The 18,037-nt window shown below is 39.6% G+C and overlaps 21 non-coding genes across 21 annotated transcripts; all 21 read right to left on the reverse strand.

Annotated features, from left to right (window-relative positions):
- Positions 1-242: 242 nt before the first annotated feature.
- Positions 243-329, reverse strand: trnay-gua (transfer RNA tyrosine (anticodon GUA)). Its single transcript is given in 2 exon segments — positions 243-278; positions 293-329. It is a non-coding gene; the product is annotated as a tRNA-Tyr (tRNA).
- Positions 330-612: 283 nt separating this feature from the next.
- trnay-gua (transfer RNA tyrosine (anticodon GUA)) lies at positions 613-699 on the reverse strand. The gene is given in 2 exon segments: positions 613-648; positions 663-699. It is a non-coding gene; the product is annotated as a tRNA-Tyr (tRNA).
- Positions 700-1,351: 652 nt separating this feature from the next.
- On the reverse strand, positions 1,352-1,438 carry trnay-gua (transfer RNA tyrosine (anticodon GUA)). The gene is given in 2 exon segments: positions 1,352-1,387; positions 1,402-1,438. It is a non-coding gene; the product is annotated as a tRNA-Tyr (tRNA).
- Positions 1,439-2,830: 1,392 nt separating this feature from the next.
- On the reverse strand, positions 2,831-2,917 carry trnay-gua (transfer RNA tyrosine (anticodon GUA)). The gene is given in 2 exon segments: positions 2,831-2,866; positions 2,881-2,917. It is a non-coding gene; the product is annotated as a tRNA-Tyr (tRNA).
- A 283-nt stretch (positions 2,918-3,200) lies between these two features.
- On the reverse strand, positions 3,201-3,287 carry trnay-gua (transfer RNA tyrosine (anticodon GUA)). Its single transcript is given in 2 exon segments — positions 3,201-3,236; positions 3,251-3,287. It is a non-coding gene; the product is annotated as a tRNA-Tyr (tRNA).
- Positions 3,288-3,569: 282 nt separating this feature from the next.
- Positions 3,570-3,656, reverse strand: trnay-gua (transfer RNA tyrosine (anticodon GUA)). The gene is given in 2 exon segments: positions 3,570-3,605; positions 3,620-3,656. It is a non-coding gene; the product is annotated as a tRNA-Tyr (tRNA).
- A 652-nt stretch (positions 3,657-4,308) lies between these two features.
- Positions 4,309-4,395, reverse strand: trnay-gua (transfer RNA tyrosine (anticodon GUA)). Its single transcript is given in 2 exon segments — positions 4,309-4,344; positions 4,359-4,395. It is a non-coding gene; the product is annotated as a tRNA-Tyr (tRNA).
- A 1,023-nt stretch (positions 4,396-5,418) lies between these two features.
- trnay-gua (transfer RNA tyrosine (anticodon GUA)) lies at positions 5,419-5,505 on the reverse strand. Its single transcript is given in 2 exon segments — positions 5,419-5,454; positions 5,469-5,505. It is a non-coding gene; the product is annotated as a tRNA-Tyr (tRNA).
- Positions 5,506-6,157: 652 nt separating this feature from the next.
- trnay-gua (transfer RNA tyrosine (anticodon GUA)) lies at positions 6,158-6,244 on the reverse strand. Its single transcript is given in 2 exon segments — positions 6,158-6,193; positions 6,208-6,244. It is a non-coding gene; the product is annotated as a tRNA-Tyr (tRNA).
- Positions 6,245-6,527: 283 nt separating this feature from the next.
- On the reverse strand, positions 6,528-6,614 carry trnay-gua (transfer RNA tyrosine (anticodon GUA)). Its single transcript is given in 2 exon segments — positions 6,528-6,563; positions 6,578-6,614. It is a non-coding gene; the product is annotated as a tRNA-Tyr (tRNA).
- Positions 6,615-7,082: 468 nt separating this feature from the next.
- Positions 7,083-7,169, reverse strand: trnan-guu (transfer RNA asparagine (anticodon GUU)). The gene is given in 2 exon segments: positions 7,083-7,118; positions 7,133-7,169. It is a non-coding gene; the product is annotated as a tRNA-Asn (tRNA).
- A 652-nt stretch (positions 7,170-7,821) lies between these two features.
- Positions 7,822-7,908, reverse strand: trnah-gug (transfer RNA histidin (anticodon GUG)). The gene is given in 2 exon segments: positions 7,822-7,857; positions 7,872-7,908. It is a non-coding gene; the product is annotated as a tRNA-His (tRNA).
- Positions 7,909-8,006: 98 nt separating this feature from the next.
- trnay-gua (transfer RNA tyrosine (anticodon GUA)) lies at positions 8,007-8,093 on the reverse strand. Its single transcript is given in 2 exon segments — positions 8,007-8,042; positions 8,057-8,093. It is a non-coding gene; the product is annotated as a tRNA-Tyr (tRNA).
- A 652-nt stretch (positions 8,094-8,745) lies between these two features.
- Positions 8,746-8,832, reverse strand: trnay-gua (transfer RNA tyrosine (anticodon GUA)). The gene is given in 2 exon segments: positions 8,746-8,781; positions 8,796-8,832. It is a non-coding gene; the product is annotated as a tRNA-Tyr (tRNA).
- Positions 8,833-9,300: 468 nt separating this feature from the next.
- On the reverse strand, positions 9,301-9,387 carry trnay-gua (transfer RNA tyrosine (anticodon GUA)). Its single transcript is given in 2 exon segments — positions 9,301-9,336; positions 9,351-9,387. It is a non-coding gene; the product is annotated as a tRNA-Tyr (tRNA).
- A 283-nt stretch (positions 9,388-9,670) lies between these two features.
- trnan-guu (transfer RNA asparagine (anticodon GUU)) lies at positions 9,671-9,757 on the reverse strand. Its single transcript is given in 2 exon segments — positions 9,671-9,706; positions 9,721-9,757. It is a non-coding gene; the product is annotated as a tRNA-Asn (tRNA).
- Positions 9,758-10,594: 837 nt separating this feature from the next.
- Positions 10,595-10,681, reverse strand: trnay-gua (transfer RNA tyrosine (anticodon GUA)). The gene is given in 2 exon segments: positions 10,595-10,630; positions 10,645-10,681. It is a non-coding gene; the product is annotated as a tRNA-Tyr (tRNA).
- Positions 10,682-11,520: 839 nt separating this feature from the next.
- trnay-gua (transfer RNA tyrosine (anticodon GUA)) lies at positions 11,521-11,607 on the reverse strand. Its single transcript is given in 2 exon segments — positions 11,521-11,556; positions 11,571-11,607. It is a non-coding gene; the product is annotated as a tRNA-Tyr (tRNA).
- A 1,947-nt stretch (positions 11,608-13,554) lies between these two features.
- trnay-gua (transfer RNA tyrosine (anticodon GUA)) lies at positions 13,555-13,641 on the reverse strand. The gene is given in 2 exon segments: positions 13,555-13,590; positions 13,605-13,641. It is a non-coding gene; the product is annotated as a tRNA-Tyr (tRNA).
- Positions 13,642-14,842: 1,201 nt separating this feature from the next.
- trnay-gua (transfer RNA tyrosine (anticodon GUA)) lies at positions 14,843-14,929 on the reverse strand. The gene is given in 2 exon segments: positions 14,843-14,878; positions 14,893-14,929. It is a non-coding gene; the product is annotated as a tRNA-Tyr (tRNA).
- Positions 14,930-15,212: 283 nt separating this feature from the next.
- Positions 15,213-15,299, reverse strand: trnay-gua (transfer RNA tyrosine (anticodon GUA)). Its single transcript is given in 2 exon segments — positions 15,213-15,248; positions 15,263-15,299. It is a non-coding gene; the product is annotated as a tRNA-Tyr (tRNA).
- Between the last annotated feature and the right edge of the window lie 2,738 nt (positions 15,300-18,037).

The raw sequence follows: 18,037 nt of genomic DNA on the forward strand, positions 1-18,037 counted from the left end.
GTAATATATAGCGTGAATAAGTAGCAGTTTGAGTAACAGCAAATTAAACATAAATACTCCTTCGAGACGGATTTGAACCAGCGACCTAAGGATGACAATTTAAACAACTACAGTCCTCCGCTCTACCAACTGAGCTATCAAAGGGTCTTGAGAATGTAAATTACACATGGCTGTCAGGTATTGTGGTAATATATACCGTGAATAAGTAGCAGTTTGAGTAACAGCAAATTAAACATAGATATTCCTTCGAGCCGGATTTGAACCAGCGACCTAAGGATGACAATTTAAGCAACTACAGTCCTCCGCTCTACCAACTGAGCTATCGAAGGTTTATGATGATGTAATTTACTCATGGCTGTCAGGTAGTGTGGTAATATATAGCGTGAATAAGTAGCAGTTTGAGTAACAGCAAATTAAACATAAATTTTCCTTGGACCCGGACTTGAACCAGCGACCTAAGGATGACAATTTAAACAACTACAGTCCTCCGCTCTACCAACTGAGCTATCGAAGGGTTGTGGTAATGCAAATTACACATGGCTGTCAGGTAGTGTGGTAATATATACCGTGAATCAGAAGCAGTTTGAGTAACAGCAAATTAAACATAAATACTCCTTCGAGCCGGATTTGAACCAGCGACCTAAGGATGGCAATTTAAGCAACTACAGTCCTCCGCTCTACCAACTGAGCTATCGAAGGCTTATGATGATGTAATTTACTCATGGCTGTCAGCTAGTGTGGTAATATATAGCGTGAATAAGTAGCAGTTTGAGTAACAGCAAATTAAACATAAATACTCCTTCGAGCCGGATTTGACCCAGCGACCTAAGGATGACAATTTAAACAACTACAGTCCTCCGCTCTACCAACTGAGCTATTGAAGGGTCGTGAGATTGTAAATTACACATGGCTGTCAGGTAGTGTGGTAATATATACCGTGAATCAGAAGCAGTTTGAGTAACAGCAAATTAAACACTAATACTCCTTCAAGCAGATTTGAACCAGCGACCTAAGGATGACAATTTAAGCAACTACAGTCCTCCGCTCTACCAACTGAGCTATCGAAGGTTTTTGACAACATAACTAACACATGGCTGTCAGGTATTGAGGTAATATATTTCGTAAATCAGAAGCAGTTTGAGTAACAGCAAATTAAACATAAATATTCCTTCGAGCCGGAATTGAACCAGCGACCTAAGGACGACAATTTAAACAACTACAGTCCTCCGCTCTACCAACAAAGCTATCGAAGGGTTGTGTTAATGCAAATTACACATGGCTGTCAGGTAGTGTGGTAATTTATAGCGTGAATAAGTAGCAGTTTGAGTAAAAGCAAATTAAACATAAATACTCCTTCGAGCCGGATTTGAACCAGCGACCTAAGGATGACAATTTAAACAACTACAGTCCTCCGCTCTACCAACTGAGCTATCGAAGGTTTTTGACAACATAACTAACACATGGCTGTCAGGTATTGAGGTAATATATTTCGTGAATCAGAAGCAGTTTGAGTAACAGCAAATTAAACATAAATAATCCTTCGAGCCGGATTTTAACAAGCGACCTAAGAAGACAATTTAAGCAACTACAGTCCTCCGCTCTAGCAACTGAGCTATCGAAGGTTTATGATGATGCAATTTACTCATGGCTGTCAGGTAGTGTGGTAATATATAGCGTGAATAAGTAGCAGTTTGAGTAACAGCAAATTAAACATAAATACTCCTTCGAGACGGATTTGAACCAGCGACCTAAGGATGACAATTTAAACAACTACAGTCCTCCGCTCTACCAACTGAGCTATCAAAGGGTCTTGAGAATGTAAATTACACATGGCTGTCAGGTAGTGTGGTAATATATACCGTGAATAAGTAGCAGTTTGAGTAACAGCAAATTAAACATAAATATTCCTTCGAGCCGGAATTGAACCAGCGACCTAAGGACGACAATTTAAACAACTACAGTCCTCCGCTCTACCAACAAAGCTATCGAAGGGTTGTGTTAATGCAAATTACACATGGCTGTCAGGTAGTGTGGTAATTTATAGCGTGAATAAGTAGCAGTTTGAGTAAAAGCAAATTAAACATAAATACTCCTTCGAGCCGGATTTGAACCAGCGACCTAAGGATGACAATTTAAACAACTACAGTCCTCCGCTCTACCAACTGAGCTATCAAAGGGTCGTGAGAATGTAAATTACACATGGCTGTCAGGTAGTGTGGTAATATATAGCGTGAATAAGTAGCAGTTCGGGTAACAGCAAATTAAACATAAATATTCTTTTAAGCCGGATTTGAACCAGCGACCTAAGGATGACAATTTAAGCAACTACAGTCCTCCGCTCTACCAACTGAGCTATCGAAGGTTTTTGACAACATAACTAACACATGGCTGTCAGGTATTGAGGTAATATATTTCGTGAATTAGAAGCAGTTTGAGTAACAGCAAATTAAACATAAATAATCCTTCGAGCCGGATTTTAACCAGCGACCTAAGAATGACAATTTAAGCAACTACAGTCCTCCGCTCTAGCAACTGAGCTATCGAAGGTTTATGATGATGCAATTTACTCATGGCTGTCAGGTAGTGTGGTAATATATAGCGTGAATAAGTAGCAGTTTGAGTAACAGCAAATTAAACATAAATACTCCTTCGAGACGGATTTGAACCAGCGACCTAAGGATGACAATTTAAACAACTACAGTCCTCCGCTCTACCAACTGAGCTATCAAAGGGTCTTGAGAATGTAAATTACACATGGCTGTCAGGTAGTGTGGTAATATATACCGTGAATAAGTAGCAGTTTGAGTAACAGCAAATTAAACATAGATATTCCTTCGAGCCGGATTTGAACCAGCGACCTAAGGATGACAATTTAAGCAACTACAGTCCTCCGCTCTACCAACTGAGCTATCGAAGGTTTATGATGATGTAATTTACTCATGGCTGTCAGGTAGTGTGGTAATATATAGCGTGAATAAGTAGCAGTTTGAGTAACAGCAAATTAAACATAAATTTTCCTTGGACCCGGACTTGAACCAGCGACCTAAGGATGACAATTTAAACAACTACAGTCCTCCGCTCTACCAACTGAGCTATCGAAGGGTTGCGGTAATGCAAATTACACATGGCTGTCAGGTAGTGTGGTAATTTATAGCGTGAATAAGTAGCAGTTTGAGTAAAAGCAAATTAAACATAAATACTCCTTCGAGCCGGATTTGAACCAGCGACCTAAGGATGACAATTTAAACAACTACAGTCCTCCGCTCTACCAACTGAGCTATCGAAGGTTTTTGACAACATAACTAACACATGGCTGTCAGGTATTGAGGTAATATATTTCGTGAATCAGAAGCAGTTTGAGTAACAGCAAATTAAACATAAATAATCCTTCGAGCCGGATTTTAACAAGCGACCTAAAAAGACAATTTAAGCAACTACAGTCCTCCGCTCTAGCAACTGAGCTATCGAAGGTTTATGATGATGCAATTTACTCATGGCTGTCAGGTAGTGTGGTAATATATACCGTGAATCAGAAGCAGTTTGAGTAACAGCAAATTAAACATAAATACTCCTTCGAGCCGGATTTGAACCAGCGACCTAAGGATGGCAATTTAAGCAACTACAGTCCTCCGCTCTACCAACTGAGCTATCGAAGGCTTATGATGATGTAATTTACTCATGGCTGTCAGCTAGTGTGGTAATATATAGCGTGAATAAGTAGCAGTTTGAGTAACAGCAAATTAAACATAAATACTCCTTCGAGCCGGATTTGACCCAGCGACCTAAGGATGACAATTTAAACAACTACAGTCCTCCGCTCTACCAACTGAGCTATTGAAGGGTCGTGAGATTGTAAATTACACATGGCTGTCAGGTAGTGTGGTAATATATACCGTGAATCAGAAGCAGTTTGAGTAACAGCAAATTAAACACTAATACACCTTCAAGCAGATTTGAACCAGCGACCTAAGGATGACAATTTAAGCAACTACAGTCCTCCGCTCTACCAACTGAGCTATCGAAGGTTTTTGACAACATAACTAACACATGGCTGTCAGGTATTGAGGTAATATATTTAGTGAATCAGAAGCAGTTTGAGTAACAGCAAATTAAACATAGATATTCCTTCGAGCCGGAATTGAACCAGCGACCTAAGGACGACAATTTAAACAACTACAGTCCTCCGCTCTACCAACAAAGCTATCGAAGGGTTGTGTTAATGCAAATTACACATGGCTGTCAGGTAGTGTGGTAATTTATAGCGTGAATAAGTAGCAGTTTGAGTAAAAGCAAATTAAACATAAATACTCCTTCGAGCCGGATTTGAACCAGCGACCTAAGGATGACAATTTAAACAACTACAGTCCTCCGCTCTACCAACTGAGCTATCGAAGGGTCGTGAGAATGTAAATTACACATGGCTGTCAGGTAGTGTGGTAATATATACCGTGAATAAGTAGCAGTTCGGGTAACAGCAAATTAAACATAAATATTCTTTTAAGCCGGATTTGAACCAGCGACCTAAGGATGACAATTTAAGCAACTACAGTCCTCCGCTCTACCAACTGAGCTATCGAAGGTTTTTGGCAACATAACTAACACATGGCTGTCAGGTATTGAGGTAATATATTTCGTGAATCAGAAGCAGTTTGAGTAACAGCAAATTAAACATAAATAATCCTTCGAGCCGGATTTTAACCAGCGACATAAGAATGACAATTTAAGCAACTACAGTCCTCCGCTCTAGCAACTGAGCTATCGAAGGTTTATGATGATGCAATTTACTCATGGCTGTCAGGTAGTGTGGTAATATATAGCGTGAATAAGTAGCAGTTTGAGTAACAGCAAATTAAACATAAATACTCCTTCGAGACGGATTTGAACCAGCGACCTAAGGATGACAATTTAAACAACTACAGTCCTCCGCTCTACCAACTGAGCTATCAAAGGGTCTTGAGAATGTAAATTACACATGGCTGTCAGGTAGTGTGGTAATATATACCGTGAATAAGTAGCAGTTTGAGTAACAGCAAATTAAACATAGATATTCCTTCGAGCCAGATTTGAACCAGCGACCTAAGGATGACAATTTAAGCAACTACAGTCCTCCGCTCTACCAACTGAGCTATCGAAGGTTTATGATGATGTAATTTACTCATGGCTGTCAGGTAGTGTGGTAATATATAGCATGAATAAGTAGCAGTTTGAGTAACAGCAAATTAAACATAAATTTTCCTTGGACCCGGACTTGAACCAACGACCTAAGGATGACAATTTAAACAACTACAGTCCTCCGCTCTACCAACTGAGCTATCGAAGGGTTGTGGTAATGCAAATTACACATGGCTGTCAGGTAGTGTGGTAATATATACCGTGAATCAGAAGCAGTTTGAGTAACAGCAAATTAAACATAAATACTCCTTCGAGCCGGATTTGAACCAGCGACCTAAGGATGGCAATTTAAGCAACTACAGTCCTCCGCTCTACCAACTGAGCTATCGAAGGCTTATGATGATGTAATTTACTCATGGCTGTCAGCTAGTGTGGTAATATATAGCGTGAATAAGTAGCAGTTTGAGTAACAGCAAATTAAACATAAATACTCCTTCGAGCCGGATTTGACCCAGCGACCTAAGGATGACAATTTAAACAACTACAGTCCTCCGCTCTACCAACTGAGCTATTGAAGGGTCGTGAGATTGTAAATTACACATGGCTGTCAGGTAGTGTGGTAATATATACCGTGAATCAGAAGCAGTTTGAGTAACAGCAAATTAAACACTAATACTCCTTCAAGCAGATTTGAACCAGCGACCTAAGGATGACAATTTAAGCAACTACAATCCTCCGCTCTACCAACTGAGCTATCGAAGGTTTTTGACAACATAACTAACACATGGCTGTCAGGTATTGAGGTAATATATTTCGTGAATCAAAAGCAGTTTGAGTAACAGCAAATTAAACATAAATATTCCTTCGAGCCGGATTTTAACCAGCGACATAAGAATGACAATTTAAGCAACTACAGTCCTACGCTCTACCAACTGAGCTATGAAAGGGATATAATAATGTAGATTACACAGGGCTGTCAGGTAGTGTGGTAATATATACCGTGAATCAGAAGCAGTTTGAGTAACAGCAAATTAAACATAGATATTCCTTCGAGCCGGATTTGAACCAGCGACCTAAGGATGACAATTTAAACAACTACAGTCCTCCGCTCTACCAACTGAGCTATCGAAGGGTCGTGAGAATGTAAATTACACATGGCTGTCAGGTAGTGTGGTAATATATACCGTGAATAAGTAGCAGTTCGGGTAACAGCAAATTAAACATAAATATTCTTTTAAGCCGGATTTGAACCAGCGACCTAAGGATGACAATTTAAGCAACTACAGTCCTCCGCTCTACCAACTGAGCTATCGAAGGTTTATGATGATGTAATTTACACATGGCTGTCAGGTAGTGTGGTAATATATAGCGTGAATAAGTAGCAGTTTGAGTAACAGCAAATTAAACATAAATACTCCTTCGAGCCGGATTTGAACCAGCGACCTAAGGATGACAATTTATACAACTACAGTCCTCCGCTCTACCAACTGAGCTATCGAAGGGTCGTGAGAATGTAAATTACACATGGCTGTCAGGTAGTGTGGTAATATATACCGTGAATAAGTAGCAGTTCGGGTAACAGCAAATTAAACATAAATACTCCTTCGAGCCGGATTTGAACCAGCGACCTAAGGATGACAATTTAAGCAACTACAGTCCTCCGCTCTACCAACTGAACTATCGAAGGTTTATGATGATGTAATTTACTCATGGCTGTCAGTTAGTGTGGTAATATATAGCGTGAATAAGTAGCAGTTTGAGTAACAGCAAATTAAACATATATATTCCTTGGACCCGGACTTGAACCAGCGACCTAAGGATGACAATTTAAACAACTACAGTCCTCCGCTCTACCAACTCAGCTATCGAAGGTTTTTGACAACATAACTAATACATGGCTGTCAGGTATTGTGGTAATATATACCGTGAATAAGTAGCAGTTCGGGTAACAGCAAATTAAACATAAATATTCCTTCGAGCCGGAATTGAACCAGCGACCTAAGGATTACAATTTAAACAACAACAGTCCTCCGCTCTACCAACTGAGCTATCGAAGGTTTATGATGATGTAATTTACACATGGCTGTCAGGTAGTGTGGTAATATATAGCGTGAATAAGTAGCAGTTTGAGTAACAGCAAATTAAACATAAATACTCCTTCGAGCCGGATTTGAACCAGCGACCTAAGGATGACAATTTAAACAACTACAGTCCTCCGCTGTACCAACTGAGCTATCGAAGGGTCGTGAGATCGTAAATTACACATGGCTGTCAGGTAGTGTGGTAATATATACCGTGAATCAGAAGCAGTTTGAGTAACAGCAAATTAAACACTAATACTCCTTCAAGCAGATTTGAACCAGCGACCTAAGGATGACAATTTAAGCAACTACAGTCCTCCGCTCTACCAACTGAGCTATCGAAGGTTTTTGACAACATAACTAACACATGGCTGTCAGGTATTGAGGTAATATATTTCGTGAATCAGAAGCAGTTTGAGTAACAGCAAATTAAACATAAATAATCCTTCGAGCCGGATTTTAACCAGCGACCTAAGAATGACAATTTAAGCAACTACAGTCCTCCGCTCTAGCAACTGAGCTATCGAAGGTTTATGATGATGCAATTTACTCATGGCTGTCAGGTAGTGTGGTAATATATAGCGTGAATAAGTAGCAGTTTGAGTAACAGCAAATTAAACATAAATACTCCTTCGAGACGGATTTGAACCAGCGACCTAAGGATGACAATTTAAACAACCACAGTCCTCCGCTCTACCAACTGAGCTATCAAAGGGTCTTGAGAATGTAAATTACACATGGCTGTCAGGTAGTGTGGTAATATATACCGTGAATAAGTAGCAGTTTGAGTAACAGCAAATTAAACATAGATATTCCTTCGAGCCGGATTTGAACCAGCGACCTAAGGATGACAATTTAAGCAACTACAGTCCTCCGCTCTACCAACTGAGCTATCGAAGGCTTATGATGATGTAATTTACTCATGGCTGTCAGCTAGTGTGGTAATATATAGCGTGAATAAGTAGCAGTTTGAGTAACAGCAAATTAAACATAAATACTCCTTCGAGCCGGATTTGACCCAGCGACCTAAGGATGACAATTTAAACAACTACAGTCCTCCGCTCTACCAACTGAGCTATTGAAGGGTCGTGAGATTGTAAATTACACATGGCTGTCAGGTAGTGTGGTAATATATACCGTGAATCAGAAGCAGTTTGAGTAACAGCAAATTAAACACTAATACTCCTTCAAGCAGATTTGAACCAGCGACCTAAGGATGACAATTTAAGCAACTACAATCCTCCGCTCTACCAACTGAGCTATCGAAGGTTTTTGACAACTTAACTAACACATGGCTGTCAGGTATTGAGGTAATATATTTCGTGAATCAGAAGCAGTTTGAGTAACAGCAAATTAAACATAAATATTCCTTCGAGCCGGATTTTAACCAGCGACCTAAGAATGACAATTTAAGCAACTACAGTCCTACGCTCTACCAACTGAGCTATGAAAGGGATATAATAATGTAGATTACACAGGGCTGTCAGGTAGTGTGGTAATATATACCGTGAATCAGAAGCAGTTTGAGTAACAGCAAATTAAACATAGATATTCCTTCGAGCCGGATTTGAACCAGCGACCTAAGGATGACAATTTAAACAACTACAGTCCTCCGCTCTACCAACTGAGCTATCGAAGGGTCGTGAGAATGTAAATTACACATGGCTGTCAGGTAGTGTGGTAATATATACCGTGAATAAGTAGCAGTTCGGGTAACAGCAAATTAAACATAAATATTCTTTTAAGCCGGATTTGAACCAGCGACCTAAGGATGACAATTTAAGCAACTACAGTCCTCCGCTCTACCAACTGAGCTATCGAAGGCTTATGATGATGTAATTTACACATGGCTGTCAGGTAGTGTGGTAATATATAGCGTGAATAAGTAGCAGTTTGAGTAACAGCAAATTAAACATAAATACTCCTTCAAGCCGGATTTGAACCAGCGACCTAAGGATGACAATTTATACAACTACAGTCCTCCGCTCTACCAACTGAGCTATCGAAGGGTCGTGAGAATGTAAATTACACATGGCTGTCAGGTAGTGTGGTAATATATACCGTGAATAAGTAGCAGTTCGGGTAACAGCAAATTAAACATAAATACTCCTTCGAGCCGGATTTGAACCAGCGACCTAAGGATGACAATTTAAGCAACTACAGTCCTCCGCTCTACCAACTGAGCTATCGAAGGTTTATGATGATGTAATTTACTCATGGCTGTCAGTTAGTGTGGTAATATATAGCGTGAATAAGTAGCAGTTTGAGTAACAGCAAATTAAACATATATATTCCTTGGACCCGGACTTGAACCAGCGACCTAAGGATGACAATTTAAACAACTACAGTCCTCCGCTCTACCAACTCAGCTATCGAAGGTTTTTGACAACATAACTAACACATGGCTGTCAGGTATTGTGGTAATATATACCGTGAATAAGTAGCAGTTCGGGTAACAGCAAATTAAACATAAATATTCCTTCGAGCCGGAATTGAACCAGCGACCTAAGGATGACAATTTAAACAACAACAGTCCTCCGCTCTACCAACTGAGCTATCGAAGGTTTATGATGATGTAATTTACACATGGCTGTCAGGTAGTGTGGTAATATATAGCGTGAATAAGTAGCAGTTTGAGTAACAGCAAATTAAACACTAATACTCCTTCAAGCAGATTTGAACCAGCGACCTAAGGATGACAATTTAAGCAACTACAGTCCTCCGCTCTACCAACTGAGCTATCGAAGGTTTTTGACAACATAACTAACACATGGCTGTCAGGTATTGAGGTAATATATTTCGTGAATCAGAAGCAGTTTGAGTAACAGCAAATTAAACATAAATAATCCTTCGAGCCGGATTTTAACCAGCGACCTAAGAATGACAATTTAAGCAACTACAGTCCTCCGCTCTAGCAACTGAGCTATCGAAGGTTTATGATGATGCAATTTACTCATGGCTGTCAGGTAGTGTGGTAATATATAGCGTGAATAAGTAGCAGTTTGAGTAACAGCAAATTAAACATAAATACTCCTTCGAGACGGATTTGAACCAGCGACCTAAGGATGACAATTTAAACAACTACAGTCCTCCGCTCTACCAACTGAGCTATCGAAGGGTCGTGAGAATGTAAATTACACATGGCTGTCAGGTAGTGTGGTAATATATACCGTGAATAAGTAGCAGTTCGGGTAACAGCAAATTAAACATAAATATTCTTTTAAGCCGGATTTGAACCAGCGACCTAAGGATGACAATTTAAGCAACTACAGTCCTCCGCTCTACCAACTGAGCTATCGAAGGTTTATGATGATGTAATTTACACATGGCTGTCAGGTAGTGTGGTAATATATAGCGTGAATAAGTAGCAGTTTGAGTAACAGCAAATTAAACATAAATACTCCTTCGAGCCGGATTTGAACCAGCGACCTAAGGATGACAATTTAAACAACTACAGTCCTCCGCTCTACCAACTGAGCTATCGAAGGGTCTTGAGAATGTAAATTACACATGGCTGTCAGGTAGTGTGGTAATATATACCGTGAATAAGTAGCAGTTTGAGTAACAGCAAATTAAACATAAATTTTCCTTGGACCCGGACTTGAACCAGCGACCTAAGGATGACAATTTAAACAACTACAGTCCTCCGCTCTACCAACTGAGCTACCGAAGGGTTGTGGTAATTCAAATTACACATGGCTGTCAGGTAGTGTGGTAATATATTTCGTGAATCAGAAGCAGTTTGAGTAACAGCAAATTAAACATAAATATTCCTTCGAGCCGGATTTTAACCAGCGACCTAAGAATGACAATTTAAGCAACTACAGTCCTACGCTCTACCAACTGAGCTATGAAAGGGTTATAATAATGTAGATTACACAGGGCTGTCAGGTAGTGTGGTAATATATACCGTGAATCAGAAGCAGTTTGAGTAACAGCAAATTAAACATAGATATTCCTTCGAGCCGGATTTGAACCAGCGACCTAAGGATGACAATTTAAGCAACTACAGTACTCTGCTCTACCAACTGAGCTATCGAAGGTTTATGATGGTGTAATTTACACATGGCTGTCAGGTAGTGTGGTAATATATAGCGTGAATAAGTAGCAGTTTGAGTAACAGATAAATTAAACATAAATACTCCTTCGAGCCGGATTTGAACCAGCGACCTAAGGATGACAACTTAAACAACTACAGTCCTCCCCTCTACCAACTCAGCTATCGAAGGTTTTTGACAACATAACTAACACATGGCTGTCAGGTATTGTGGTAATATATACCGTGAATAAGTAGCAGTTCGGGTAACAGCAAATTAAACATAAATATTCCTTCGAGCCGGAATTGAACCAGCGACCTAAGGATGACAATTTAAACAACTACAGTCCTCCGCTCTACCAACTGAGCTATCGAAGGTTTATGATGATGTAATTTACACATGGCTGTCAGGTAGTGTGGTAATATATAGCGTGAATAAGTAGCAGTTTGAGTAACAGCAAATTAAACATAAATACTCCTTCGAGCCGGATTTGAACCAGCGACCTAAGGATGACAATTTAAACAACTACAGTGCTCCGCTGTACCAACTGAGCTATCGAAGGGTCGTGAGATCGTAAATTACACATGGCTGTCAGGTAGTGTGGTAATATATACCGTGAATCAGAAGCAGTTTGAGTAACAGCAAATTAAACACTAATACTCCTACAAGCAGATTTGAACCAGCGACCTAAGGATGACAATTTAAGCAACTACAGTCCTCCGCTCTACCAACTGAGCTATCGAAGGTTTTTGACAACATAACTAACACATGGCTGTCAGGTATTGAGGTAATATATTTCGTGAATCAGAAGCAGTTTGAGTAACAGCAAATTAAACATAAATAATCCTTCGAGCCGGATTTTAACCAGCGACCTAAGAATGACAATTTAAGCAACTACAGTCCTCCGCTCTAGCAACTGAGCTATCGAAGGTTTATGATGATGCAATTTACTCATGGCTGTCAGGTAGTGTGGTAATATATAGCGTGAATAAGTAGCAGTTTGAGTAACAGCAAATTAAACATAAATACTCCTTCGAACCGGATTTGAACCAGCGACCTAAGGATGACAATTTAAACAACTACAGTCCTCCGCTCTACCAACTGAGCTATCGAAGGGTCTTGAGAATGTAAATTACACATGGCTGTCAGGTAGTGTGGTAATATATACTGTGAATAAGTAGCAGTTTGAGTAACAGCAAATTAAACATAGATATTCCTTCGAACCAGATTTGAACCAGCGACCTAAGGATGACAATTTAAGCAACTACAGTCCTCCGCTCTACCAACTGAGCTATCGAAGGTTTTTGATGATGAAATTTACTCATGGCTGTCAGGTAGTGTGGTAATATATAGCGTGAATAAGTAGCAGTTTGAGTAACAGCAAATTAAACATAAATTTTCCTTGGACCCGGACTTGAACCAGCGACCTAAGGATGACAATTTAAACAACTACAGTCCTCCGCTCTACCAACAAAGCTATCGAAGGGTTGTGTTAATGCAAATTACACATGGCTGTCAGGTAGTGTGGTAATATATACCGTGAATCAGAAGCAGTTTGAGTAACAGCAAATAAAACATAGATATTCCTTCGAGCCGGATTTGAACAAGCGACCTAAGAATGACAATTTAAGCAACTACAATCCTCCGCTCTACCAACTGAGCTATCGAAGGTTTTTGACAACATAACTAACACATGGCTGTCAGGTATTGAGGTAATATATTTCGTGAATCAGAAGCAGTTTGAGTAACAGCAAATTAAACATAAATATTCCTTCGAGCCGGATTTTAACCAGCGACCTAAGAATGACAATTTAAGCAACTACAGTCCTACGCTCTACCAACTGAGCTATGAAAGGGTTATAATAATGTAGATTACACAGGGCTGTCAGGTAGTGTGGTAATATATACCGTGAATAAGTAGCAGTTTGAGTAACAGCAAATTAAACATAGATATTCCTTCGAGCCGGATTTGAACCAGCGACCTAAGGATGACAATTTAAGCAACTACAGTACCCCGCTCTACCAACTGAGCTATCGAAGGTTTATGATGGTGTAATTTACACATGGCTGTCAGGTAGTGTGGTAATATATAGCGTGAATAAGTAGCAGTTTGAGTAACAGCAAATTAAACATAAATACTCCTTCGAGCCGGATTTGAACCAGCGACTTAAGGATGACAATTTAAACAACTACAGTCCTCCGCTCTACCAACTGAGCTATCGAAGGTTTATGATGATGTAATTTACACATGGCTGTCAGGTAGTGTGGTAATATATAGCGTGAATAAGTAGCAGTTCGGGTAACAGCAAATTAAACATAAACATTCCTTCGAGCCGGAATTGAACCAGCGACCTAAGGATGACAATTTAAACAACTACAGTCCTCCGCTCTACCAACTGAGCTATCGAAGGTTTATGATAATTTACACATGGCTGTCAGGTAGTGTGGTAATATATAGCGTGAATAAGTAGCAGTTTGAGTAACAGCAAATTAAACACAGATATTCCTTCGAGCCGGATTTGAACCAGCGACCTAAGGATGACAATTTAAACAACTACAGTCCTCCGCTGTACCAACTGAGCTATCGAAGGGTCTTGAGATTGTAAATTACACATGGCTGTCAGGTAGTGTGGTAATATATACCGTGAATCAGAAGCAGTTTGAGTAACAGCAAATTAAACACTAATACTCCTTCAAGCAGATTTGAACCAGCGACCTAAGGATGACAATTTAAGCAACTACAGTCCTCCGCTCTACCAACTGAGCTATCGAAGGTTTTTGACAACATAACTAACACATGGGTGTCAGGTATTGAGGTAATATATTTCGTGAATCAGAAGCAGTTTGAGTAACAGCAAATTAAACATAAATATTCATTCGAGCCGGAAATGAACCAGCAACCTAAGGACGACAATTTAAACAACTACAGTCCTCCGCTCTACCAACTGAGCTATCGAAGGGTTGTGTTAATGCAAATTACACATGGCTGTCAGGTAGTGTGGTAATATATACCGTGAATCAGAAGCAGTTTGAGTAACAGCAAATAAAACACTAATACTCCTTCAAGCAGATTTGAACCAGTGACCTAAGGATGACAATTTAAGCAACTACAGTCCTCCACTCTACCAACTGAGCTATCGAAGGTTTTTGACAACATAACTAACACATGGCTGTCAGGTATTGAGGTAATATATTTCGTGAATCAGAAGCAGTTTGAGTAACAGCAAATTAAACATAAATAATCCTTCGAGCCGGATTTTAACCAGCGACCTAAGAATGACAATTTAAGCAACTACAGTCCTCCGCTCTAGCAACTGAGCTATCGAAGGTTTATGATGGTGTAATTTACTCATGGCTGTCAGGTAGTGTGGTAATATATAGCGTGAATAAGTAGCAGTTTGAGTAACAGCAAATTAAACATAAATACTCCTTCGAGACGGATTTGAACCAGCGACCTAAGGATGACAATTTAAACAACTACAGTCCTCCGCTCTACCAACTGAGCTATCGAAGGGTCTTGAGAATGTAAATTACACATGGCTGTCAGGTAGTGTGGTAATATATACCGTGAATAAGTAGCAGTTTGAGTAACAGCAAATTAAACATAGATATTCCTTCGAGCCGGATTTGAACCAGCGACCTAAGGATGACAATTTAAGCTACTACAGTCCTCCGCTCTACCAACTGAGCTATCGAAGGTTTATGATGATGTAATTTACTCATGGCTGTCAGGTAGTGTGGTAATATATAGCGTGAATAAGTAGCAGTTTGAGTAACAGCAAATTAAACATAAATTTTCCTTGGACCCGGACTTGAACCAGCGACCTAAGGATGACAATTTAAACAACTACAGTCCTCCGCTCTACCAACTGAGCTATCGAAGGGTTGTGGTAATGCAAATTACACATGGCTGTCAGGTAGTGTGGTAATATATACCGTGAATCAGAAGCAGTTTGAGTAACAGCAAATTAAACATAAATACTCCTTCGAGCCGGATTTGAACCAGCGACCTAAGGATGGCAATTTAAGCAACTACAGTCCTCCGCTCTACCAACTGAGCTATCGAAGGCTTATGATGATGTAATTTACTCATGGCTGTCAGCTAGTGTGGTAATATATAGCGTGAATAAGTAGCAGTTTGAGTAACAGCAAATTAAACATAAATACTCCTTCGAGCCGGATTTGACCCAGCGACCTAAGGATGACAATTTAAACTAGAAAATGCACTTCCGGAGGAACCGCAAAAGTGTGCTTGCTCTGGTGCGGTCACTAACGTGATTTGTGAAATGTAAAATTTTAGAATGTTTTTTATCTTGTGCATCCTCGCATTGCAGTCCCAAGTGCATGTACAAAGTTTGGTTTCAATACGAATACGTGAAAGCATTCATGAGACACACACACACACACACACACAGTATATACAGTGACCTCCATAAGTTTCAAAACAGTTTGCTGTGGAGACCAGAAATTGATAAGATGAATATCAGTATGTCAGAAGTACACAATGTCACATTTTATTAAAGAGGCAGTCCATGACGTTTGAAAGCCAATGTTGATATTTGAAATCACCTAAACAAACACGCCCCTACCCCAATAGAATCTGGACCTTCTGTTGATAGACCCTGCCCACACATACGCAACCCGGCATGTGATTTGATTGGCTATAAGTGTGTTTTGGTAGTCGGCCCGTCTTCTTTTCCAAAGCGTTTTTCAAACAGTGTGGACTCCGCCTTTAACATTTGTTTATGTTTCAACACATACATTCTTTAACAACAAAAAATAACAGCATTTAATGCTGATTTATGTGTGTTGTACCCAAATGCACATAAGTGTATCAAACTGATCCTACACATTTATTGCTTTTCATGTGTGAACAATTAATGCATCAGGACACAGTTCATCACTTCAACACTTGTCAATGGTCTCAAAATGCCCACATTAGATAGGAGTATTAAAATACAAATGTGTTGTTCAATTGAGTTGGAATATTGTCTATGTTGAAACAGGTAAAAAGTTGTGTGACAAAAATGTGACAGATTCTGTACTGTATCATGTTCACCTTTTAATGTTTAGACATTTCTTGACTCCACAGCAAACAGAGATATTTTGCCTGTATTTTCCTAATACGTATGAAGGGCAACATACACAAACAGTACAGAAAAAAGAATACAAATAAAGAATAGACAAGCATTTCAAATCAACAAATTAATTCTAGTCTCAATGTTAATGTAGCTTATAGCTGAAATATCAGACATGACTGACAAGAGTTTTGCATTCACTATGTATAAATTTAGAAATCTCCTAAGATGGTCTGAGGACATCAACAGTTTACACTTACATGATACAAACTGATTTTAGACAAAATTCATTTTTTTATGTTGTGAATCTCATGTTACGTGTGTTGTGGGAAGCACTTACATCATACAGTACAGTATACAGCGAATCAGACGTCAATCATCGATGGATTTTTTTCAATCTGTGCTACAATGCTTCACGGAGGCTGCGCGCTTTTAACTGTGTTTGACGACGAATATGTCACGCGTATATAATGGCGGGACATGTGTGAAGTGAAGTTTTGCACAATCATTTAAACCATAAACAATGTAGCTGTCATAGAGCCGACGCCGAACCGATCGCGGCTATAAGCACTGCCCGTTGGGCGAGGACGACCCACTCACGCTTTACAAACTAATACGTTTACAATGTATTACATTGATGAAAAGGGGAATTAAACTTGTCATATATCACTGAAATAAAATAAAGGGTTTAAAAGATGTCTGAATGTCTTCCTACCTGTATATGTGACAGTGACACTGCACGTTCTCCAGGAGCTCGCGTTGATTCATAACCGTTCAGAATGTAAAATCCATTTGCACAAACGTATTTGAGAAATATTAGTATCAAATAATGCTCAATATATATAGTTTTTAAATACCGTATTCACACAGTCAGGCTGCGTCCGAAACCGCATACTGTATAGTGAATAAGATGAAGTTTTAGGATTTTAAAAATATGTATCCAGGATTCCGCTGTCCATATACGATACGAAGCTTGGGTGCCAGCCGATGGTGCTGCGTGCCCCACGGGCTCTACGCAGCAGAGTCTCAAGCTGTGGCCTCTTCTCCGGGCTTCTCTGCTCTCCGTCTTTCTCAGCTCTTCGCTGTATTGTGGCTCTTAAAGGAACACCCGATTCTCTCACAGCTCTTTTAAATTCCATTTTGCCATTTTAACATTAAAACTACATCCCGCCATTGTTATTCAAACTTTTCCACGGAGCCATAGCCTGTTAGCTTAGCTTCTAAAGATGGCTGCCGCTATCTTTACATTCTGTCTAAAAAACACGTTTGAACGTAAAGGCTGCCCTCTACTGGTAAAGGCTAATGACATTTTTTATTTTTACACAGGTTTTAATTGGACATTTTAAAGTGAAAATAACATAATATAGACATGTTACTGCAATGTTTTTTTATCTTGGGCATCTTCACATTGGAGTAAAGAGTTCATATAAAAATTTTGGTTAGTAAATGTTACAGACATATTGAGATTTGAACTACTTCCTGTTTTGGCGGCGTTGACGCACATTTAGTTTGGGCTGTGGCGAGCAAACGCTTCCGAAAATCAAAAATCCTTCTAGTAACTTTTGTGAGGCTTGGTCCAAGGATCGTGTACGTGGAATTTCATAAAGTTTGGACAAAATTTGTGACCTGTGAAACTTTTTAAAGGTTTTGTGTTCTATCCAATATGGTGGCCGAACGACATGGATCTGTGACTTCATCTTCTCAAGCAACTTACACCGGTACTGCCCGA

This window comes from Misgurnus anguillicaudatus, chromosome 1 (assembly GCF_027580225.2).
Source record: "Misgurnus anguillicaudatus chromosome 1, ASM2758022v2, whole genome shotgun sequence".
NCBI lineage: Eukaryota > Metazoa > Chordata > Actinopteri > Cypriniformes > Cobitidae > Misgurnus > Misgurnus anguillicaudatus.